We start from the raw sequence: 25,501 nt of genomic DNA, 5'->3' as shown, positions 1-25,501 counted from the left end.
GCCCGACCCGCCGGATCAGCCGTCCGCCCCGCCTCCGCGCAGCTCCCGCTCTCGCGCCTCTGCGCCTGCGCGCGCCGCACGCCCACCCAGGCGGCTCAGCCGCCCGTCTGGCGTAGGCCGGGACCCGGAGAGGTCACCCGGCCTCCTGCCTGGCGTCCCGACGGCCCGGGCTCCTGAGACGGAGCGCCCCTCCCCTCGTCCTAACGCAGCCGGGGTCTGTCCCACCGCGCGCACCGGCGGGAAGGACACCCAGATTGTCACTGTCCTGTTACTGTGTCTCCCCGGCCTCCCGCCCCACCCCTCTTCGTCTGCTTCGGGAGGGGTGGCAGTCGCTGGTTACTGGGTGCTACCACCCGCCACTGCCTTCAGCTCTCCCCGTTCTCCTGCCGCTGTTCTCGGAGGTTGCCGCCCTGGAGAATCACTTGGGAGCTGTACAATCCTGATGCCCAGGCTGCACACAGACCAGTGACCCCAGAACCACTGGCGTGGGACCCGGGCACCAGCACTTTTTGGAATGTTCCCCAGGTGATTCCATTGTTTCGGCCAGGGAGGAGAGCCACCTTCCCAGACCTGGGCGTCCCAAGCTTTAACGGGCTTTGAAATCCCCTGTGATCTTGTTAAAAATTCGGGTTTCCATTCAGTGGGGTCTGGGGAGCTAAGGCTGTTGGTCCAAGGGCAACACATGGAGCAGCAAGACACTGAACACTCCGGGACCCTTTACCTTTCCTCTTGTGTTGTAAAAGAGAAGACATGGGCTTTGGAGCAGATGGACAGGGGTGGGAATCCCACCAATGCCACTTCCTAGTTTGGTGCCACTGGACGCTGTTCCTTGTCTATAAAATGGTGGGGTAGGGAGCAACGGCCATGCGAATTTCTGGTGAGGATGAGGTGAGATGATGTCTGGAAGGCCCATGGCCGCAGTGAGTGCTCAGTGATGGTCAGCGGTATTGGGATGGTTTGGCTCTCCAGGGAAGGACCGAAGCAGACGAAGGAGCCTTCCAGGTCTCCTCCCTTCTGCTCTCCTCTCATAAGAGGACTTGCTGAAAGCGGTAACACTCCACTGTCTCCCGGGGAGAGGGGGGCCAGAGTGTGTGTGGGCGGGTGTTTGCTGGGGAGTGGGAGCTGAAGGGATGGAGTGGGGCAAGGAGGGTAGTGGGATCCTGGGAGAACAGGTCTTCTGAAGGCGGATGCTGGGGGTTGCAGGAAGGGAGACCTGAGCAGAGGGCAAGAGCTACAGAAGGCCAGAGAACGGGGGCCATCAGGGGTCACAGATGCAAGGAAGGGGGATGGAACCAGGATATGGGACTGATCATATGTGGGGAGCTTCACTTCTCTGCCTTGTTTCCACCTCAGAAGTGGTACAGCAAAGAGTTAAGTGTGCAGGCTCTCCAGGAGGCTGCCTGCAGCTGAATCTCACCCCTCCCCCTTGCTGGGGGGGACGTGACTTAAGCTCTCTAAGCCTCAGTCTCATCATCTGTAAAATGGAGTTATTGTCATTGCTAACTCACAGGATCGTTGTGAGGACTAAATCAGGCAATTCTGTAAAGCCCTTCCCACAGTAAGCCCTCCATGGATGTTTACTATTCTTAATATTTTTATTATTCTTCCCATTGGATAGATGAGCAACTTGAGGCTCAGAGAGTTTGTGACACCCAGGTCTGTGCTCTCCTCTCTGTCATACAGGCCAAAAGGTGCCTCCCCTTTTAACCAGTATTATGATGGCAAAGGGCTGACCATGCACGCTGGTGGTGGACTCCATTCTTGATTTGGCTCTCCTGAGACCCCAGCGAGAATATGGCTCATTTAGTGGCCCAGTGGAGGGGTTGGAAGTCAGAGGCTCTGGATGAAAGCTCACTAACTCCCTCAGGACTGGTGGGGCCCTATGGTGAGATTGTGTGTGACATGATCTGTGCGGATGCTCTGTTAGGATCTGCTCAGATGCAAGGCTCATTTAGGATTTTGTTTTAGACTACACTTTCTTTTAAATCACAGGTTCCAATGCAGCTCTGATGGACAGCTCAGTAGGCAGGATTTTGTTTTGTTTTGTTTTGTTGGTGGCTGGCCAGTAAGGGGATCCAAACTCTTGACCTTGGTGTTAGAGCACCGTGCTCTAACCGACTGAATGAGTAACCAGCCAGCCCAAGGCAGGATTTTTTTTAAAAACAAGCTTCCTTCCACACAGAGCCCAAGGACGTCAAGTAAGGGAACTGGAGCTGAGATGTGGAGCTCTGGGCCTAGGGCCAACCCCCTGGGCTCCCACAATTCACACAGAACACCGCAACCCTGAGTTGTTCTGTAATCATTGCTTTCCATGCCCCCTGCACCCCCCTGCCACCCCCAAGTCAGCTTTTTGAAGGCAAGGACTTTGTCCTACTCCACCTTGAATTCTCATCACCAGGCAAAATGCCTGACACCTAATCTGATGGGTGCTTACTAAGTGCTCATTAGCAATGCAACAATAACTGGCAGCTGGGGAACCTGTGCAGGGACCTCATTTCTCTGGACCTCAGTTTCCTCATGCATAAAATGGAGTTTGGACTAAATTTGATCTTTTAGGCTGCCTCTGACTGTAACAATCCTTAAATTTGAATGATTCTTCAACTGGTCGTAAACTACTTTATTTTTTTCATCCCAGGTATACATTCCTACATTTACCTTGAATTTGTGTTTGCTCCATACTCAGGTGGGTGAATGAGCTTTATAAATTGATTGCAAATACCCTGCTAGTTAAGACCTGAAATTCCTTTATTTTCTTACTAAATTCTTGACCAGGCCATCAGTCTGGTTTTCATTAGAGGCACTGTGAACTGATCACTTTAGGCTAATGGACTAGACTTTGCTTCCCCACTCACCTTGACAGCCTCTGCAGTGTCCTTGAGCACACTGCTTCTGTGTCCTTGGTGGATTGAACACCCTCTGCCCCCTTTTCTTTGCCTGGGGTTGTCTCCTGGCAGAGACTGTGCAGACTGCTAGATCAAGAGAGGGTGTCCCCCCACTCCCCATTGGACTTGACTGGTCAGTCACATGGACCACAAGACCATCACCACCTGCAGCAGAAGACAGATAACAACAGTCCCCATCCCCTCTAAAATAGCTTCCACATTTACTCGTTCGGGCTGAAAGAGTCAAAACACCACATCATTTCTAAAGGGAGTCTTTCCCCTTCCAGGAAAGCAACCACAGTGGGATTTTCTATAATAGTAGCCTAATGCTTGGATATCTGTCACAAGTCACCATGAGTGGCAGATTGACTGCAAAGGTAGCCATGAACAGGCCATCCTGTATGTATATGCTGCTCTTCTCGTCAAAAGGTGGTGTCTGTCTGCCTCACCTTGAATCCAGTCTGGCCTTGAGACTGGCTTTGGCCAATAGAATGAGACAGAAGGGACGCTGTTCCAGTTCTGGACCGAGACTCAGGGGCTTCGTAGCTTCAGCTTTTGCTCTCCGGCCACTCTGAGCCACCATATAAAGCCCAGGCTGTCCTGCAGGGCAGAGAGCTGGCAGCCAACACCAAGGCCCCAAGTATGTGAGAGAGGCCTAGTCAGGCCAGCCTGACCAACACCATGCAGAGCCATCCTGAAACAGCATTAATGAGCTCTGCCCAGAGTTCTGACCCACAGCAGTGGGAGCAATAAAAATGGTTTTGTGATTTAAGCCACCAAATTTTAGTGTGGTTTGCTACACAGCAATAGGTAACGGAAACACCATACTCTCTGGACTCTAATTTCTTCATTTGCAAAATGATGGGTCTACCTTCCATCCTTGAGGTCAGGCCAATGCCTTCATAACTCACATCCAACTCTCTTTCCACATATGAGCCTTTCAACATCTGGCCCCCAAACAAGAGTGTTAAGTCAGGAAAAATGCCCCTGAAGCCCAGTAACTACCACTAATCCAACTGAGATTTATCAGGGACAACAGAAGAATGTTCCATCTCAAAGCACTGGCTTTGGAGTGGGACTCCCTGGCTTTGAGTTCCAGTTCTGCCACTTCCTGGCCGTCTGATCTTGGACAAGGTTCTTTCTCTGAGTCTCAATCTCCTGATCTGTAAAATGGGATAATAATACCAATTTACAAGATTAATGTGAGGATTAAATAAGATGTTAGTACATTGTTTAGCATGGTACCTGCATGTTGAAGGTATTCAATAAATGGTAGCTATTCTCTTTGTTGGCTCTTATAATTTTTTTTTTTTTTTTTTGCTTTTATACCTGTCTATAGAAGGAATACTAACCCTGCCCCAGCCAATAAGAAAATGAAATCACATATCACCAGGGTACTCACAACATTGGTGTATATCATCTCTGTAGGTTCAGAGAATATTTAAAAGATCTCTTTGGTGTAAAAAAAAATGTGGAGTGCATGGGAGGGGCAGAAGGAAGAAGCTGGATAATGATTTGCTTTTATTCCTAAAAAGATATTGCTTACGATTAGAGGACAGTCAGATAAAAAGGATTAAAAAATTAATTCACAGCTTTGTCGAAATAAAGCAGCACACTGGTTAGCACATTTTCCGAGAAAAACAACAGTGGAACAAGAGAAATCAAAACCTAACCTTCTACCATCTGCCACAGATGATTTTGTAGCTCTCTACAAGAATCTCATTAGCATCTTCTAATCTTCTAAGAGGCTGACTGTAGCCACCAGCCCAACAGTGATGAAGACAGGGCCACCCACGCCCACAAGCACCCACACACCCTTGCAGGACCTCGGCCTGCTCTGGCAGTGTGGTGGCTGCACAGGAATCGGTCCTCTCTTCCAACTCCCTGATTCTTATAGAGGAATTCTGTAGTTAGACAAAAGCTCCATTTCAGCAAGGAGAGAGTCACCCTTCAGGAATTATCTGCTCCAGGCAGTGAGAACAGCGAGGAGGAGAGATTGGCTTAGTGGAGACGTGAATAACACTTCAGACCCACATCTGCTTCTGGTTCTGGGCCTCCTGCGTCTCCTCTCTCCCAACCTAATCAAATGCTGCATTTTCTGGAGCTTTTAAAACCTGGGCCTGTCAGATCTGAGGTGCAGGGAAAATGTACCCTGCCCTCTGCTAGCTCCTCAAACCATCTTCCCACCTTGAGTCCCAAAGGAAATCAAGACAAAACAAGCCTGTTGTCAAGTGTCTCTCACCTACTCAGGGGTTGTGAAAAGAATTTAGAAGTTTGAGATGAAAATGTCACAGGAGGAAAGGAGGTGAAGGCCACATTCCCAAGGAAGTTTTAAGGAATTCTGATATTTTTTTTAATCATCTCTCTAATTTTTTTTCTGGAGAATTAGGTGAAGCTGGAATCTCTCTCTCTCTCTCTCTCTCTCTCTGTGTGTGTGTGTGTACATATGTATTAGACTGTTTCTGTTGCTTATAGCAAATTACCTGGAACTGGGTGATTTATAAAGAAACAATATTGCTTACAGTTTCAGATGCTGAGAAGTCCACAGTCCAGGGAACACATCTGGTGAGGTGACTCTAAGCAATGCAGGGTGTCACATGGCAAGAATGGCGGAGCAGAGAGAAACTAACCTCATTCACTCTCCTTTTAAAGCCACCAGAACCACTCTTATTATTCCAAGAATGGATTAATCCAGGGCACTGTCCTCACAATCCAATCACCTCTTCAAGGCCCCACCTTTCAACTAGCACATTAGGATTTCCCACCCTCTCAACACTGTCACAGTGGGGACCAAGCTTCATTGAGTTTGGGGGTACATTCAATCCTCTGCAGACCTGGTCCAATGTGATTTTAATTCAGAGTCACTTGACTCCTTTGCCTTGGTCTTGAGATATTGCCTAGAGACATTCTAGCTCCCCAAGCAGAATATTACCCATGTGGTGTCCCCTCATCTCCTAACACTCTGGCTACATGAGCTGGGAGCTCCTTTCTTTTGGGGAGCCCTCAAGAACTCTAGATGCCACATGGGCAGTTGGGTAGATCTACAGGGAAGGCGATAAAGTAAAAATAGACCACAAAAGCTCTGGTGTTCAGTTTGTGTAGATGCCATTGAGACCTTGGACTGGAACTTTTAACTTGCTAGGTTCATCATTCTTGAAACTAAATGACAACACTGAATTACTTTCAAGAGAGTTGCAGCTAAGGCTATGAAAATCAGCAGTAGTCGAACCGAACGTGTCAGTTAGTGAGAACTTTGTGGCTGTGAGGGACCCCAGAGCCAAGTAGCTTTAGAAACAGCAGGGAACACAGTGGCTCCCATGGCTGAGTAGAGCTTAGTGAGCCTGGGTCCGGTTAGGAAAGAGTCAAGTGGATTTTCTGATGGAGCCGCCTGAGCTCTCCACTTCTTGGCTTTTACCTCGTGCTGTGGGCTTTATTCTCTTTTATGCTGATGGGCAAAGGGACAGTTCCATGCTATGACATCACAGCTTAGCAGCCCTGAGGAAAGAAAGGTGGTTCTCCCAATACCTGTAAAATCTTTTGGTTGGTGCAGCTTGGATCATGCACCCATCCTTTGGACAACTACCGATGGCAGCGCCCCTCACAATGCTTCATCACATTATTCTATTTTTCATAGCACATAAGTCACCTGAAATGACCTTCTTTGGTTATTTAGGTTGTATTGCCCATCTCCTCCAGTGAGAATGTGTCTCAGTGCAGGGACCTTGTCTGTCTTATTCATTGCTATATCCTAGCACCTAGAACAGTGCTTGGCACATAGTAGGTGCTCAATAAGCAATTGTGACTGAATGATGAACTCTTACGGTTGTCGTGAGGATTAAACATACATTAAAACAATCACTTTGGAAAACTGGCAGTTTCTAATAAAGCTAGAATACACTTACAAGGACCAGCAATTCTTCTCGTAGTTATATATGCAAGAGAAATGAATACATACACCCAGAGGATACCTTGTACAAGAATGCTCCTAACAGCCTGATTCACAATAGTCAAAAACTGGAAACAACCCAAATGCCCATCAATAAGGGTATGCACATAACAAGTTGTGGTCTGTTCATACAATGAACACTGCTTAGCAGTGAGGACGTAAGTACTGATACACCCAACAACAACATGGATGAATTTCACGGACAATATGTTGACCTAGACTAGCCACACACAGAAAGAACATACTCTGTGATTCTATTTATATGAAATTCAAGAACAGAGAAAATTAAGCCTGGCTGTGCCTGGTGACCCCTTCCCAGTGCTACTCGTGGGTTGAGGAGTGACGCACACAGCTTTTTTGATACATGGAAGGGAGACACACTCGTAGGAAGGGAGACACACTCGTAAGAAGGGGGAAGGATTTGGATTAACAAATGGTGGAGAGGTCAGTGGGGATACTGCGGGTGGAAAGAATGTCTATAGTGTACGTAATTTTGGAAAGATATGTGCAAGTCTGCCCTAGCCAACAAAGATTTGTGGAAAAGCTGGAAAAACAGAGAACTTTCAAAGAACATGGGAGAGGATACTGTGCCTTCACGTAGGAATCAGATCTCAAAATGTAAAATGCACACAAAGAGTGTGATCCCAGTAATGACCGTTGCTGTGACAGGTGCCTTCCTGCCCAGACAGTGGGGGTGGGGGAAGGGAGATGGGCTGGGGGGTGGCACATCTCTTCCTTGGACCCTTGTCCTCAGGCCAGTATGGACCAAGGGTGTTCCACCATCTAGTGGTAAGCCAAGCCCCTTTGGGGGCCCTTTTCACTTCAACTGAAACTATGAAAAGAGTGAACAAAACAGGAAGAGGCCTGTGAGGCGTCTACTTAATAACCACAAGGTCAGGATTTCCTTTACAACCAAAGCCCCAGAGGCAGCCCACCGAATGGCAAAGGCCCTCTGTCCCCGCCTCCCTCACGGCTACCCTCCACCCTCTTCTCCATCTGTCGTGCTGCAGCAACGGCTTTAGCTAGTTGGGAATTACAGGGATCGAAATGAATGGCTCAGGGTGTAACCAGAACCTTGCGAAGCCTAATGTAAGCTGAATTCAGACACCATGCAACAACAGGGCCATGGAAATAGGCCACAGAGAGCAGCTCCTTGGGGAGGGGCTGTTCAGTGACACTGTGAATCACGTTCATCACGTGCGGGTAATTCATCTGCTTTTGTTCCTCAACCGCGCTCCCCTCAAACTGCTGAAAAAAATTCTCCACTTTCTGGAAGGTTGAGAATGTGTTGTATTGTTCTCTATAATGTCTAGTTTAAAAATAAAGAACTTGGTAGGTGCTATTCAGAACAAGTGGGTAAGTACAACTGAGGATCCCAGGTGTAATTCCATCATCTTTTGGCTAAAAACCCCCGCATTCCCACAGGAGCTACTCCAACCAGAAGATAACCAGGTAAAGGGGATGAGAGAGGTCAAAAGTTTGAGAAAATGGGAACTTGGATTTCAGTTTGAGTTGAAACACTAAGTATAGTCACACCTAAGGGTGACAGCATTGTTGCAAGATTATCCCCAAGTGAAACTGAGAGAAATCAAGAGAGTAACTGTCAAGATCAGTCATCTGTGGGCGTGACAAGGAGTCAGTGAATAAGCAGCTTCAGAGAATTGAGAGCCTGCAGTTCCATGCAGACAGCCAAGGGACAGACCAGGCATCGCCTAGCGAGACGATAACCTTGTCACGTGTAGTGGTTAGAAGGCAAGACACTATTAAGCCCAAATCTTACCAGTTATGGGAAAACAGCTGAAGCAAATTATGCCAACAATAAATTATATCAACCAAGATGAAGTCTAACTTGTCTCAGTTTATTTGGATGATGTATATGGATTTTTCCTGTTCAGCCCTCTTAGATCTTTGAGGGGATGGCTCTGTGTCCCTTCCAAGTGTTTCTGGTGAGATACCAATCAAGGTTCCTGGCCACAGGGCTGGGTTTGTTCCCAGCCCCCGCAACAGTGATCGAAACAAAAAGGATGAACACAGGACCCAACGGGGCAAATCCATCGATATATGGGAGACAGGAGAAATAAGTTGTTTTTCTATTGAGATTGTTATACTGGGAGAATATACTGGGAGGCTGTGGGAGGAAAGCTTTCTGTAGAATGAAACATAGCAGAGAGGAGCAGAGATGAGAGACGATGAAAAGAGATTCCATGGTATGGTTCCCAGCATTGACCCAACCCTGGAATCACCTGGGGAGATTGAAAAAATACTGATGCCTCGGTCCCAGTCCCAGAGATCTTTATTTGATTGGTCTGTGGTGTTGCCTGGGCCTCTGGGGGCTTCTAAAGACAGCCAAGGACGTGAACAAGTTGTCTAAGAGCAAAAGACCATGTCCTATCCCTGAGGCCTGAGGCCTTGATTCCAGCAGCAATTCCTGGTTCTGTAACCCATCTCAGTGTCCTCTGCTGCCAATAATTCCTTTTTTTTCTTTCTTTCTTTCTTTTTTTTTTGCTTAACTTAGTTTGAGTTGAATTTCTGTTATTTGCAGCCAAAAGAAATCTAACTAAAAAACTAGAATTACTCTGTAATAAGAGCTAACACTGATTCAGCACCTGTGATGTGCTGGGCACTGTTTGAAGTGATTTACTTGTATTTATGCATTTAATTTAATCCCTACTGCATCCCTAGAGTCTGAAAACCATCACTGTCCCATTTTACGGATGAAGAAATGAGACATCAAAAGATCAAATGACTTGCCAGCCTTTACACAGCCTGTGAGAGCCGAGCTGGAGTGTGAGCACAGAGACTGTCCTTTACCACCTTGCCTCCCTGTCTCTCAGGTAGAACCAGGGAAGGAGGCGGATTCTCCTCCTTGAAGCCCAGAAAGGGGGTCTCCAAACAACCAGAATGGGAACACTTTCTTCCAGAAGAGGCTTTCTGCTGTAATAACAGAAAGCCCAACTCTACTGGCCCTCGTCCTCAGGCTGGCTCCCTGCAAGCAGTCCCCAGACACCATATCCTCACAAAACCACCACAGGCAGAGAAAGGGACTGTTTATTCACCTGCGTCTCTTCTTATCAGCAAGAAAAACCTCATGTAAAAGGCCTCGTGTTCCTCATAGGAAAGGGGGATGTAGTATCAGGACTTGCTTGGACCCATGGGGCACTGTGGAAATGTGGAGGGGGCATTTTTGGTTGTCACAATAATTCAGGGCTATGACCATGTAGGGCAGCGCATGGGGCAATTAAATCCATGGGCACTGTGATCCATTAAGCATCTACACAGGTGAGAAAACTGCTTATCACAGCTAAAATCTAACGATCTTTTATATATAAACCCAAAGCATTTTTAAAATGCACTATATTTTTCAGGAAAGCAACTGCTGTGTACATCAGGAAAAGACCATGCTTTGTTTCATTCTGAACTTTTCCAAGAGTTATTCACTGTGTTGGAAAATCATGTTAACAATGTTAACACCACTCATGGAATTCAAGTCTCCAATACAATGAACCTGTATGAGCCTGCACTGGTGGCTGTCACATTCACAGCGAGTATGGGTATTGATCCAGCACCTACAACTTTGTGACTTCTTTTAATGTAGTCCTGCTGAGCATTTGCATGTTGAAATATGTGTTATTTTATTGTAAATTATTTTCCTTTTAATCCCACTTCATAATACAATTATTGAATTTTTTGAAATTATGTGTATGGATAGACTATATTATCTAGAATTTTTTTTATTGAAGCATAATTGATTATACATATTTGTGGGGCACAAAGTTGATTATCAATAGTTGTGTACATTATGTGATGGTCAAATCAGGATAGTTAGCTATCATCTAAAGTTTTTTGTTTGTTTTTTGGCAGCTGGCTGGTATGGGGATCCAAAGATTATATTATTTATAAATTTCATTTCAGAGTAGTAAAGGGGAAGTTATAAAGATATTTGTTATAAAAAAAGAGGGTGTTAGGTGTGACAGGGATGACGGCCACTGTTTAGACCAGTGAAGATTCACCTCCTGGGGCTGAGAATGGGACTCACCTTCCTGAAGCCTGAGCTTAGGCCGAGGAGGGTGGGTACAAGGACAGAGTCAGGGTTCTTTTGGGAAGGAAGAGTGGAAATTGGCCATGGAATAACAAAAACATTGTCTGCTCTAGGCAGGTTCTATTCGGCACTATCCAAGAGAGGAAGAGAGGCCCTGGATTCAGTAGCTACAGCTTTCCAGGCAAGAGAGAGGAGTTTGTTGTTGAGAAGGACACAGATCCTGAGCTCCACTATGGCCTGGATAAAATGCCATTGACCAAATCTACCTTCCTTGCCTTTGACCCCAGTTGCACTGAGCACTCTTCTGATTACTAATTTGGCCTCTTAGCTACTTTGAGACTAAGATGAATTAGCAGGATGGCTCCCGGTGCTGTGTTCTGGGCTCCCGGTCACTAGTGTTCTGGTCCCTGAAAAGGAGCATCCTCAGTTGTGAACAGATATGCTGTCATTCTGATGAATGTGTCATTTCCTGTGAATTTGGTTAAGTCAATCCAGAGCCTCAGAACTGACCTGATTCTGGGTGTCCTGACAAAGTGGAGTTCTGGGACTTGCTGAGCTGGTGAGGAAAGAGACCACCTGTAGGAGCTGCTTCCTTGTGAGGACCTTTCTGGGTAACCAGAGGCTTCCCTGGCTGACCGGGGCTTCCAAACTTCTCCTGGCTGTGCCATCTCTGAGCTAATAAAATGCCACACCAATGCCCAATATGCAGAGTCCTTTAAAGGGGAGCTTTAATCCCAGAAGCCTCTCTGTGGTGGGGGCTTTGCTGAACATTTGTGGGCTCTGAGAGCCCTCTCTGAGTCACAGGATGCAATCTCGGCCTCAGCATTACTCCAGTTCCTTCCTAGGGGTGGGACAGAAGTCCAACCCACAGAAGCTCCTCCTCAGGGTCTCAGGCCCCCTCAGCCCCCCTCCCCGGGTGCACTCAGGTTGGGCCAGTGGTATTCACTGCAGAGATAGGAAGGCTGTGAGCAGGATTTCTTGGTTAGGCTTCTTAATCATTCTTCTTTTGTGTCTTAAACATGGAAAGGTACAAACACCCCTTTAAGCCACATTTAAATGGGCAGTGGGAGAACAGGTCCCAATAGGCCTCCATTGCTGCATTTAAAACAACAAGCACCCAAATAGTAAAAACAGCTAAAGTTTTCATTACAGCATTAATGGGTTAATGGATGAGTGGGCTATCATGGGAGGAGAGCTGGTGGCTTTATAAAGAGAGCAAGTGACCATGTTACACTTATTCAGCCCTGTTGTCATGTGATACCGTGCGTCACCATGGGACTCTGCAGAGTCCCCTACCAAGAAGGCCCTCACCAGATGTATCCCCTCAACCTTGAACTTCCCAGCCTCCAAAACTGTACAAAATAAATTCCTTTTCTTTATAAATTACCCAGTTTCAGGTATTCTGTTATAAGCAACAGAAAATGGACTAATACATCATCCATTCAATAAATATTTATTATCGAGTGTCTGCTATATGCCCAGCTGTTCCATGTGCTCAAGAGGCCTGGCTGTGATCAAAACAGAAGCCGCTGCCCTGATGGAGTGGGATGAACTCAGCAAATACCTCTTACGAGTGTATTCTTTTTTTATTATTCTATATACAAATGGGCTTCTATTACTTTTAAAATTAGGAAAAAATGTATTAAAGTAAGTTATTAGAAATTATTTCTGGGGCTGGCTCTGTGGCGCACTGCTACAGTGCGCCGCGTGGGAGTGTGGCGGCGCTCCCGCCGAGGGTTCAGATCCCACATACAGACCGGTTCCCGCTCACTGGCTGAGCAAGGGGTGGGCGCAGCACTGAGGGTTGCGATCCGTTGCCGGACACGAAAAAAGACAAAAAGGGGAAAAAAAAAAAAAAGAAATTATTTCTGAATAAATATCCATGAAGGACATAAAAATGTGAAAAGGAAATACCAAGTAATTACACATCTGCAAGAACAGTGGACGTTGGACTCTGAGGAGGCCTTAGGAGGTGTGGTCAGAAAATCAACACCAGAGGGTTCTGGACAAGTTGATTCTGAACTGTTATTGTCAAAGAAATCCAAGGAGAAGAAACTTTGCTGTTAGTCAATCTGCTAATGTTTCATTCATTCATTTAATTATTCATTCAAGAAACACTTTTTTGTATTAGATTCCGGTAATACAAAGATAATCAAGTTCCCATCCTGTCCTTTAGGGTCCCACATTCTTGTGGAGGGGCAGATACCTTAATAGTTTCAAATAATGGAAGTCATAGGTGCCACGGCCGAATTAGGGATGGGGTGTGGAAGGGCCCACGGAGGAGGGTAGGTACCGTGTCCATTCAATTGCCACTTTGTCTTGGCTCATAACACAGAATCTGTTACATAGTAGGCTCTCACTATCTCACTGAACAAATAGTGTTCAAGCAAAGCTTCATGAATGTGGTAACATGGTAACCTGAGCCATGAAAGATGATGTCTTTGGCTATTGCCTCTGCTCCAGTCGCTCTGTCCCTTCCTTGGTAATAGCAATCATTTTCAGGTGTTCTCTGACCCACTGCTAGCTTTGCTTTCATCACATCTACCATGGGTCCTGCATTTTTATTTTCCCCACAACAGTTTTCTATTTAATTCTGCTCTCATTTTATTTCAACCTGCTCTTTTCTCATAATTTTCTGCTCCTACTTCATAAAGGCCATGTCTTCTTATATCCTGACAAAGATGCAAAATAGTTTTCTAGAATTCTTTTCTGGTTCCTGAAATATATTGTTTTTAGAAATAGGAGGGGTCTTCACAAAGTTCATGGAAGGTTTTGTAGTATCTTTTAATTCAATTTTTCCATGAACTTTTTGAAGCACCCTTGTATGCTATTCCTCCAGACTTTCAGTTGACATTCCATTTCCTTTAATCTGCAGTATTCCAGAATTTATCCTGCAAGGAAGGGAGATCTGTCCAGATCTACTGGTTGCCAAAGTACACAGTCAAGCTTTCTCTTAACTCCCCTCACTGTCCATTTCAATGTTGGTGGAATCACATTCCTGGACACACAACTGGAAGACAGGGTAATGTGCAGAGCTTCATGCAATTTCCGGTGTCTATGAAGCATGTATTCCTTTAGTGCAGATTTGTGGGATTAAGGCAGAGTCTTCTCCTAAATCTAGCATCTGGCTAGTTGACATTCTGAATAGATGAAATGTGTGTGTACATGCCCACACCCATATCACACACACACACACACACACACACACACACACCCCACACACAGACTATAGTCACCAGAATATACTATTACCATGACTCTTCCTGTATCTATCACCAAAAACATCATTTTTATTGGAACTATACTTCCCCCAACATAGTCCACCTACCATCAGACTATGCCTAACCACCTCCACCACCACACACATATGTACCCAAGTTCTTGCACTATTTTTTTCTGGGATTTTATTTATTAAACTGGGACTTGCAGTTTTTAAATAAATGTAGAAAGAGGAGAACTGTTGGTGAAGTCAGGAATTGGAGAATGGGGTGCTGCCTTGAAACACAGAGCCCAAGCAGTCAAGGGATAGATTCCCAATTCTTTGGCTGATCTGGACCCTGAGCCTCTAAGCCAGAGGTAAAAAATCTAGAGAGAAATGAAATGTCTAGTTTCCTTCTTTGGCATTATAGGTCTGCTCCATTTGAGATGATGGAACATGCTCTGTTCCTGAGTTTGATTCTCAAGTTGGCCTTACAGGACTTGGAATTACTCTACATTTTTTCCAAATTTGGGCAATGGATTTTCCAATTATTTAGCTTCTGGTGGGGTTATGCATTTTTACTGTTTGTGCATCCTAAATAGGTATTTTAGAAGGAAGCCGACAAAGGTTATTTTAGGTACGATAAGCAGATTCCATTTAAATCCAGAATTCCTGACTTATTACATCTTTATTCATTCATTGATTCATCCAACTAATATTCATTGGATACAAATCATGTGCCTGGCCTTATGGTAGCACTGACAGTAAAAACCCAGCCCCTGTCTTCATGAAGCTTATAGTCTCTTGGGTGTTTCAGGCTCCAGGGAATTACACACAGTGTGATAAATGCTTCAAGATTAAGTACAAGGAGCACCTTCTATACCCGACACTCTGGGCCATGAACCAGGTATCACGGGAGAAAACACTGGAACGATAGGTCAGGGCTCACTGTTGAAGGGTCTTAAATAATGCGTGATGGTTAATGTTAGGTATCAACTTGGCTAGATTAAGGAATACCTAGAAACCTTAAATAACGGTAAAGCATTATTTTGAGGTGTGTCTGTGAGGGTGTTTCTAGGAGAGATTAGCATGTGAGCCTGAGTAGGTGGGCAAGATCTGCCCTCAGTATGGGCAGGCACCATCTAATCTGCTGAGGGCATGAAGTGAACAACAAAAAAGGTGAATGTTATCTCTCTATCTGCTGGAGCTGGTATACACTCTTCTCTCCTGTCTATGGACATGAGAACTTCAGGCTGCCCAGCCTTTGGATTTCAGGACTTACACCAGCAGCACTTCCAGGCTCTCAGTGCTTTGGCCTCAGATTGAGAATTATACCATCGGCTTCCTTGGTTCTGAGGCTTCCAAACTTGGACTGAGCCACGTCATTGGCATCCAGTTTGCAGATGGCCTATCATGGGACTTCTCAGCCTTCTAATCATGGGAGCCAATTCCCCAAATAAATCCCCTCTCATATATCTATGTACATATCCTGTTGGTTGTCTCTCTGGAGAACCCTGACTAATATAACTTGTTACTAACTTTAGACTTTGATGGGGAAGCCACTGAGGAACTTAGCATAAGGAAGTGAGTGAACTGTTTAAAGCTACGATTTGGAAGTTACTCCACTACCTAGTAAGGGGTGGAGTTAAATGAGAAGAAAGGGGCAGCAACAAGGTCAAGGAAAGGCTGTCCCAGGAGGCCAGGAGAGATGCACTGAGATTGGAATTAAGAGTAAGAGCAGTGGGAACAGAGAGGAGCAAGACATGGTAGAGGACCTGGCAATCAACAGCATGTGGGTGGCAAGGAGCAGGAACATTGGAGATGACAGGTGCCTGGGAAAACGGAAGCGCCACACACCCACATGGGAAAGCCTGGGGAGGAATGGCGACTGTGGCTTTGGACTTGTTGACAGGAATGGTACCCACCTATCAGCTCTTCCCTTCACACTTATTTTTATTCAGTGTATTTGCTCTGATCTTAGATTCTAATACATGGGGTGTTGAAAAGTTCTACCAAGAAAAGTCCAAATAAACCACTTGAAGAAGATATCAAGACCAAATCAACAGTAATTATGCTAACTCATCACTTGATTCCACATGCCTTGAGGTCAAATGTAGCCAAATGCATCAAAATGCAACCCCCCTCTCACCCCTCAAACCAAGCAATTAACTTTCTTTTCACTCCCACAGGCTAGGTACTAGTTGTAATTTTCCAGATGGAGCCAGTGGGGCAGAAACACACGGCCCTTTCCTCTAACCACAAAGAATGTCAACTATCAGGACTGAAACAGTGTTCCAGAAATCTGATTATTCAATCTTAAATATTCAAAAACTGTCAGTAATTTGAGGGGAGAGAGTAAGAATAAACTTGGCTTTGCTTTAAATTTATCAAAATCAAATTCTATTCTTTAGTATGTGGGTTCCCAGTAAAATTCCACTGATTTGCCAATCTTTAGGTCTGTGGTATAATAAAAGAGAAGTCACAGATTAATTCTGATTCATTTCCATCATGAGAGTCAACTCTTGATTTTCAGGGAGAGAGTAGGGAAGGAATGACATGGGTGATTAAAATCCACAGATAGCACAAACACCCAATTTAACCAGCAATTTGAAATCCTCCTCCACTGATTTTTTTTTTTTTAATTAGAGGTGCCAAGTAGCAAGGCTCAGCCCACCTTTTGGGGCTGGATCTAACAAAATATGAAATCATCAGAAGGCAAGCAGGTGGGAACCAGGAGAACAATGGGAAGTTGGGGGTGGCTGGACTTTCTGAGATTGAAAATTGGCTGCTCTTGCCCACTCTATTGGTTACATTTAGAAGAATCACAACATCAGCACCATTAATTTACATTGTGGGCTGCCAGGCAAATTTTTTAGCAAGGCCAGCTTAGCCTGTGTTCACCACTGAAGACCAGCTCACTGGTACAGAACCCCAGCCTTGTGTAAAATGGGTTTGCAGCAACTGCAGGCAGAATCAAGTGACAGAGCAAAAGCTGGCCATCAAGAGCACAGGCCCTTCTCACTTGCCTCAAGCTTTAACATGCCACTTTGAGCTACTGATATGACACAGACTCAGCCCAACTTGCAACTGCTACCATTTTGGATTTCCTTAGACCCGGCACTTCCCAGAGACCTTCATATAGTCCCCACTCCCCACAATGGCCTGCCATTCAAGGCTGCACAGTAGCTAACCCAAACCACACCTGACTTCTCACTACTCTCAGGTTAACTCACGGGTGCTGGAACATTTCTGTACTTCCCACCATCTTGTCTTTGCTCTTGTAATTCCTTAAAGCCCCCACCCCCAGTTCCCCACCCTATTCTCTTGCTGAATATATAGCTACTTTTCAAGGTCCAGACCCTCCGTAAGCCCTTCCCTGTTTCCCTCAACTCCAAGTAGTCATTCCTTTCTATGACAGTACTTTATTAATATGTCTTTTATGACACTACATTATGCTTTCTATTGTATCACAGTAGCTTATCTCCCCTATGACTTTAATGTTCTCTGAAATGTGGGTCATGACCCATTAGTGAGCTTTCAAATCACTTTAGTGGGTCATGACCTGAATTTTAAAAAATTAAATAGAATAGAACATTTTACAGTGCATTACATGTAAACATATTTCTCACTTTGGTTTATGGTCAAAAGCTTGAAAGTCACTGCCTCTTGTAGTAATGATGCTTCCAGCTTTTATGTAACAGAAAGCCTTGATCCAATCAGCTTAAATAACAAGTAATTTATTATCTTATATCATGAGAAGTCTGAAGATAGGGCTGTTTTAGGTTTGGCTTATCCACTACTTATCAACACCACCAAAGACCCAGGGTTTTGCTCTCTCTGTCATCTATCCAGCTATCTCCCCTCATGTTTGCAAAATGGCTGCAGGAGTTCCTTGCATCATAACACTATCCAGAGGCAGAAGAAAAGGAACTATTTATTCTTCGGGTCTCTTTTTATCAGCACAGAAATCTTTCCCAGAACCCTCCCCACCTCCAGATCTCTTTCCACTGCTCTTTGAAATCAACCAAAATAAAATGAATGATATCCCTAGCCAGGAGTGGCAAGGAAAACCAAAATTAGTTCACATGAAGATAAGAGCATCTTCTGTGAGCACTTGTCTGGTTGTGCAGGCCGGGAAGAAGGGGGAGATTGATGGACTTGGGTAGGCAGCAAAAGTATCTGCCAGCCACACACAGGGAACATCACAGTAGGGCCAGGGTCCCTCTCTCTTCATGTTCTCTACAGCCCTTTTCTACCTGATAAGTCTAGACAGTCACCTAAATTTCCAGTGATAAATCAATCACTTTGCCTCAAAGTATGAATATTCATGGGATGCAGAGTCCAAATATCTAATTTCAGATACTGGAGGCATTCTGCAGACATAGCTCATGATTTGTCAATACATTACTCACCAGAGGCTAGGATTTTTTCCAAGTCTTAATTTTCTTTTGAATTATTAAATGTGAAGGGCTAGATTAGCAACATTGTACATTATAATACCATTTAAATAATAAAATACACATTTGTCACAATGCAGATGGCAGCTGAAGGTTCCACAGATGGAATTGTGGCTCTCGAGATGAGATGGTAAACGTGTGATGGTGGGCGTGGAGAGGCAGCAGTATCAGAGTGGGGAGACATGATGTCATCCCAGATATGGGGCTTTTTTTGGGAACCCTGGTAGGATTACTGCTGAGTCATTCCGTGAGGCAAATTATTGGCATGTTAGTTAGACAGAGGTCCCTGTAATTAAGCCCTCGTTCCACCACTCTCCTTGGCATCTTTCTGCTTATGTTGCCATTTAAGGCCGGACTTGAAAACACGAGTACATAAATAACCATGTCTGCAAGAGTCAGTGGCATAGAGTACAAAGCCAGTGTTGTTTCTCCTCTCTTGAGTGCACGGACGTGTGCATGTGTACCTGGGCGCACACACTCCCTTCTCAGAGAAACCAGAGGCTCAGAGGACTTCAAACTGTAGAAAAGCTTTGGTCTCTGAGATAGTTAGATACTTTCTGTTTGCTCCCATTACAAAAGCAAGGTCTTCCCCTCCCTTCTTCCTAGTAGATGAAACTCAGCTTGTGAGTGCCTTTCAATTCCTTAAAATGGCAGCCTTCCTTTCTGGAGCAACACCACAGACCTCTCTCCACCTGCCAGGCCAGAGGGTGCTGCAGACACATCTGGTTGGGTGGTAGGGCCCACAACTGGAAGACAGCAGCCCTGGATTCCACTCTTGCTTCTGCTGCCATCTAATTACCTAGTTTAAGGCTGTGTTGGGTCAGTGAGCCTCAGGCACAGTCCCAGCTCTGCCAGAGCTTGCTTAAAGTTCCACTTTCAGTTTCAGAGGCCTCATTTTAAGAAGGTCTTTGGTAAACCAGGCAGCATGCCTACCTATGCTAGGACAGCCAGCATGAGGTGTCCAGGAACGACGGAGAAACAATAATAGTGATAACTACCATCGTAGAAGACTCTCCATTGCATTATCACATTTGATATACCCCCCTCCCCATTTAATCTTGTAAAGTATTATGCTCTTGAAAGAGATTCTAGAGATCATAGACCAGAGAGCTTGAGGCTGGTGCCCAGAACATTCTTGAATGGGTTATTTAGCAGATGACTTGGGAGAACTTGGAGAAGGAAGTGATGATTACGGGATGGCTTCACCCAGTCCTCTGCAATCACCACTTCCTTCATTTCCTTTCCACCTTTCCTAGTGACCCCATAACTGACAATAAGAGCTAATGTGTACTGAGTGCTTTCTGTGTGTCTGACACTGTGCCAAATGCTTCAGTGCATTTAGGCTTCACAGCAAACTGTGAGGGTGCTGCTATTATTATTTCTATTTATAGATGAGGAAACTAAGCCTGGGGGAGAGAAGCACTTTTTTTCTGTTTGTGCCTATCTTCTATTTTTTGCTCTCATTTCTTAAAAGGCTGGCTCATTCTCTTTCTTCAGGACTCAGCTCGAACATCTCCAGTGAGGCTTTCCCTGTCCACCCATCTAAAGTAGCCCCTGCTGCCCCCAGGTCCTCTGCACACTCCCCCTCATTCATTTCCTTCACGGGCCTTATTAGAATCTGCAGACATCTTGTCTACTTACTTGTTGGCTTGTTTACTTTCAGTCTCTGCTATTCAGGTGTAAGGTCTGTGAGGGCAGGGACCTTGTTCCTCCTGTTTGCCCTATGCTAGTGTCTAGCAGTAGGAACTCAATCAAACACTGGAATGAACAAATGAGTGCATGAATGACTATAGTTAATGTGATTTGGACATGAGTTTGTCTCAAGCCAGAAACCAAGTTTTTGGCCCCCCTGTTCTGCTCATGTGTTTCCTCACTCATCTATTCAACACGCATTTATTAAATTATCAACAAGTGCCGGGCATTGGGTGGGTGCTGGAAAATCAATTGAGTAAGACTCCATCTCTGCCCTTGAAGAGCCCACCTCTTAGGGATGAGGTGATAATTGGAAGGGGGGATTAAGTGAGGTTTATAAAAAGGCACAAATAAAAATAATGTTGACATGTCTTGTAACAGAGAGCTAAGGACAAAGAGACACAGCAACAAAAAGAAGGGCCTACCTAGCTGCCCTGTCAGACTGCAGAGTGGGTGATTTTGAACCTGACCTTGGAAGAGCTCTCTGGACCATGCGGGAGAGGAGCACGTGTGCAGAGGTAGGGAGGGGAGAACACATGGTGTCTACAGCCGGCATGGAACTCCTCCCTGTCCTGTACGCTAGAGTCACATTTTGATCTTGGTCCTGAGTTGTTAGGAGGGCCACTGACCAACTGAGCTCTGAGTGGCAACACCACGAAGGGGCATCCTCCCTGGGGTGGGGGTAGGGAGCACAGGAGGTATGTCTGAATGGTCTTGCAGGTGCCCCCCACTCTAAGGGTGACATAATGGGAGGATTATCTCATGGAAGAAGGCCCCAAAAGACAGAACCAGAGGACAGGGCATGTTGTCGACTACAGAATTCAGATATACATATTCAGAGCATAGCAATATTCTTGCCCTGATTATAGAGAATTTCCTAATGAAAAGTGTACATATTGGCTTGTAGTTTCCGAAACATCTTCTCATACATGATCTCATTTGGTCCTCCAATAGCCTGCTAGATATGCTGAATCTCAGAAAGGCCATTTATGATCGATCTATTTGGTCAACATTTATTGAATGCCCAGCCATGAGCCAGACCTGGGCAGTGCAAAGGGGAACAGCATAGCCTCTGGCCCCAAAGTGCTTATGCAAGAAGAGGCAATGACAGCATGGTGGAAGCGCCATGCCTCCGCTGGGAATGTAGGAAAGGGACTTAGCCCAGGGGGTGCACAAGCAGAGTGAGGAAGGTGGTGGCTGCAGTAGGGGCTCCTGTATCAGTCTTGCTTTGCTCTCACTCTGTGCACTGGGTAATTAAATGAGATAGTAAATATATGTGTACTAGTTAGATTACAGGCTGGCTGCTAAAACAAAGACCCTCAAATGGACAGGGACTTAAAGAAGGAAATTGGTTTCTCTGTCATGTAGACACGCAGCAGGTTATCGTGGATCTGCTCCAGGACAACATCCAGTCCCTGGCTCTGTTCCACCTCATTGCTCTGCCAGTTCCAGGAGGATGACCTCCCTCAGCTACATGGGATGGCTCCTCACCACAACCCAGGCTGTGTGCAGGTACAGCTTACGTGATCTCACCAGGACCCAGTCCTCCTGCAGTGTGGCTCCCCTCATCCTCTGGAGGAAAATCTCCTCTATATTCTCACACGAGCTCTCCCATCATGGTTGCAAGAGGGTTCAGGCAGGTCCATACTTCATGTACTCTCAGATTTGTGTCCATCGTTTCCCCTCCAGATGTCAAATGAAAGTCCTGGGCCTGACTCTCAGTAACCTGCATTGATCCCCATGGCCAGGGATAGGAAAACTTGTTAGTTAAGACCAGTTAGGAACCTAACCCTGCCCCAGCAACTGCATGGCTGAGAGTAGGGGAGGGATGAATCCTCACACAAAATTCTCCATACTGTTTTACCAGAAAGATGAACAGACACAAAATTGTTTAAAAAAAAATCTAGTACTCCTTCCTTCAGTCAATTATATGTACTTCTTGGTTCTGTGATCCATAGCACTGGCCTTCAAACTCCACCCAAATCCCCCCAACTTTGTCTATGCCCCCAGCAAGCCCATTTATTTCTCTATAAGTATACACATGTCTCTTCTACTAAAATATTACTGTGGTAAAAACTACCAGTGGTGCCCTGGGTCCGTCCTTTCCTATTTCCTTAGTATAACATTCCCTAATGGCACATGAATCTCAGAACAGACTACATTTCCCAGGATCCCTTGCAGCTAGGTTTGGCAACATGATTAAATTCTAGCTGTTGAAATGTCAGAAGTGCCATTTCCAGGAATCACTCTCAATGGTAGAGCATCCAGTTCTTCTCTTCTTTCTCCTCCCTGCTGCTTAGAAATGTAGACCCATTGGCTGGACCATGAACAACAGCCTTGGATAAGGAAGTGGAAGCCACGTGTTGAGGATGCTGGCAACCAGACAAGATACCTTACCAGCTCTGGATGGCTTACCACCATACTCCATTTATGTGAGAGAGAAAGAAACTTCTCCCTTGTTTAAGACATTGTTGTTCTAGATATTCTCTTCTCTTGAGCTCAGCCAAATCTAATCCTATCAGATACAATTACATACATTATAATACTTGCACCAAAATAGATATTTAAAAGACATAAAATAACTATGTGGTTATATTAGATAACTTTGGAAGTTCTGATATCTTTTGCACCCCACCAGATACAGTCTCACATGCTCCTGGGGTCTGAGGAGCAGTTCTGCCCCCCTTCCCATTCTTTAGATCTCTGGTCTCCTTGGCCCTTGCTCTGTTGTGCCCATAGGGTTAGTTTTATTTGTGAGGCTGTTTGCCTGCTTTCCCTCAATACACTTTGCTCTTTGAGGCAGAGTCCCTGAAGTGAGTTCTCTGAACCATGTAGCACAGCTGGGCAGAATATCTCCCAGTCATTGTTTTGCTGATTCTTCTGGGTCTGTTTCCATCATCCAGATTTTGCTTTTGCCATGGAGAAAAAAGTTGAGAAAATCTGATGGAATTGAAAAGATGGGATATGACCCGAACTCAAAGAAGTGAGCAATCTGTATTTGTCAGAAAAACAGATGTGCACTTGGAGCCCAGCTGCTGCTGCTAAGGTGCACCCACTCACAAACCAACTTCTCCGTGCATGTGACTCTGTGCTAACTCGCCTGGTTCTGTAGGGAAGGAGGGAGGGAGGGGGCAGAGGCAGAGAGCTTTGTTGACTGAAAACTTTCCCCAAGCCTCGCCTTTCTCTTCCCTGGAAGGCAATGCCCATGGGGTCATACCACCAGACTACATCAGAGATTATCAGAGTGGACCCAATTCCATGACTTCGAGGCTGAGTGTCTACAGATCCCCATCAAGGCTGTGCCTGGGAAGCCAGACCCTGCCTGGTCTCTAAGATCTGGGTGAGTCCATACTCCCTCCCTTCTCCCCTGGGAGGCATCAGTGTCCTGATTGTATCACAGCTTCAAAATTCCCTGACTCATGCCATCCTCGGGTTTTAGAAAAGAGCTTATTCAAGTGGTGCAGGCTGCATGCTCCACCCCCTCCCACTCAATTCAGCTATTTAATTACAGCACCAGCGTGTGGTAGAGGGGCCAGAGAAGGAAAGGGCTGGGGAGGGGGAGAGGGGCTCTCCAAAACAGGAGGAGAGGTCCTTAAGGAATATTTGTGATGATCTCATCATAAAAGAAATGTATTGGTACCCAAAGAATGGCTAGCCCTTAACCCCAGTGTGGGCAGGTTGGAAAGAAGGAAGACTCTGAGGCCATCCAGGTCTTTTAAGGAAAAGCTATGAGCTGGGAAGGGAGGCATCTTCTAACCCCCATCACCATCTGATCCTAGCCCTTAACCCCAGTGTGGGCAGGTTGGAAAGAAGGAAGACTCTGAGGCCATCCAGGTCTGCTAAGGAAAAGCTATGAGCTGGGAAGGGAGGCATCTTCTAACCCCCATCACCATCTGATCTAGGCTGTTCTACACTTCTAGGTAGCCAGGCTATCATGTGATTTGCTAGTAACCATGGCAACGAACCTTGTTTCCTGAAGAATATGGAGAGAAATCCCACAGAAAGAGATCAGCGTTGTACTTTACCCAAGGGCAGCTCACCTTCAACCCAGTCTATTCTCCATTACTGCTGCCACAGTCGTTGTTGCTGTTTTTGTTGTTGTTGTTGAAGAAATGGCAGTGATTTGCTCTCTTCTGAGCTGGAGACATTGGTTATTTTTTTGTTTTCCTCCTGATACTTGTCTCCACTATTTTGGAACTCAGTCTCTGAAGACGAAAGACAAAAATAGCTCTCTCCGAAGGATAGGCTGCTAATGCACTTTCTGTGCTTTCAAAGATGGGCTTCTTATTGTAAAATATCTGCCTGTAGCAACTTAAACCTGGTGGCAAGTTCTGCTCTCCCTAACCACAAGAGAAAGCACTCATAAAAGCTACTGGGGGTAACACGCTGCTCTCTGCCATGAGAAGCCACAGAGAAGTGATCTGCATTATGAAAAGTCTTCCAGCAGCAAGGGGGGTCCAACAGCAGGCACCCACCACTTTCTGCTCTCAGGTGTAGCTACAGGAAGTGGCTCAGATATTCCTCATTGCAAATGAAGGACATGATTATAATTTGGTGAAACACACCTTGTTAGGTGATGACTGCTACAGAGCCAAATGACTGCTACAGAGTAACATCTGAGCACAGAGGGCAGCCTCCTGCAAACGGCATGGTCAACCTGCCTTTGCAGAGAAAAGCTAGTCAGTGCTCGCGGTCATTACATAAATGTGATGCCATTACTGATGCAGCCATGCACTGACTGTGTGACCTTAAAAAAGTCACTCGTCTCTTTGGTGTCAGTTTCTCCATCTTTAAAATAGAGTAGTATTTGTGTAGCCTTTTTCACTAGGTTTTGTTAAAAATCATATTCGATAATATGGAAAAAATGCTTCAAAATATAAATCAAAAAGGAAAGTACTTCAAAACTATAAACCACTACAAAGTATAATTATTCTTCTTAGTTGTGGAAGTATTCATTCTTAAAGGGTTCAAAAAGATGGAATGAGTAAGTAATTAGGTCAAAAAGTTATGGTCGTACAAAGCCACAGAAGTTACCACAGTGTGGCTTTTAGCTGATATTTAATGAGTGCAAAGCAAATTGTGTATTTCATTTAATTCTAACATCATGCCTATTGGTATTGTAATTCCCATTTTGCAGATGAGGCCCAAATTCACATGGCCAGTGATAGAATCACAATCCAAGTCCTGGCTGGTCCAATTCCCAAATCTAGGCTCTTACTCTGCTGCTGCAGCCTTGTACTGGGGGGGGGGGGGGCAGGGGGGCACAGATTATCTGAAACATTTTCT

The sequence above is a fragment of the Galeopterus variegatus genome, unplaced genomic scaffold (genome assembly GCF_000696425.1).
Source record: "Galeopterus variegatus unplaced genomic scaffold, G_variegatus-3.0.2 Scaffold473, whole genome shotgun sequence".
Classification (NCBI taxonomy): Eukaryota; Metazoa; Chordata; class Mammalia; order Dermoptera; family Cynocephalidae; genus Galeopterus; species Galeopterus variegatus.
This window is presented reverse-complemented; position numbering follows the sequence as displayed.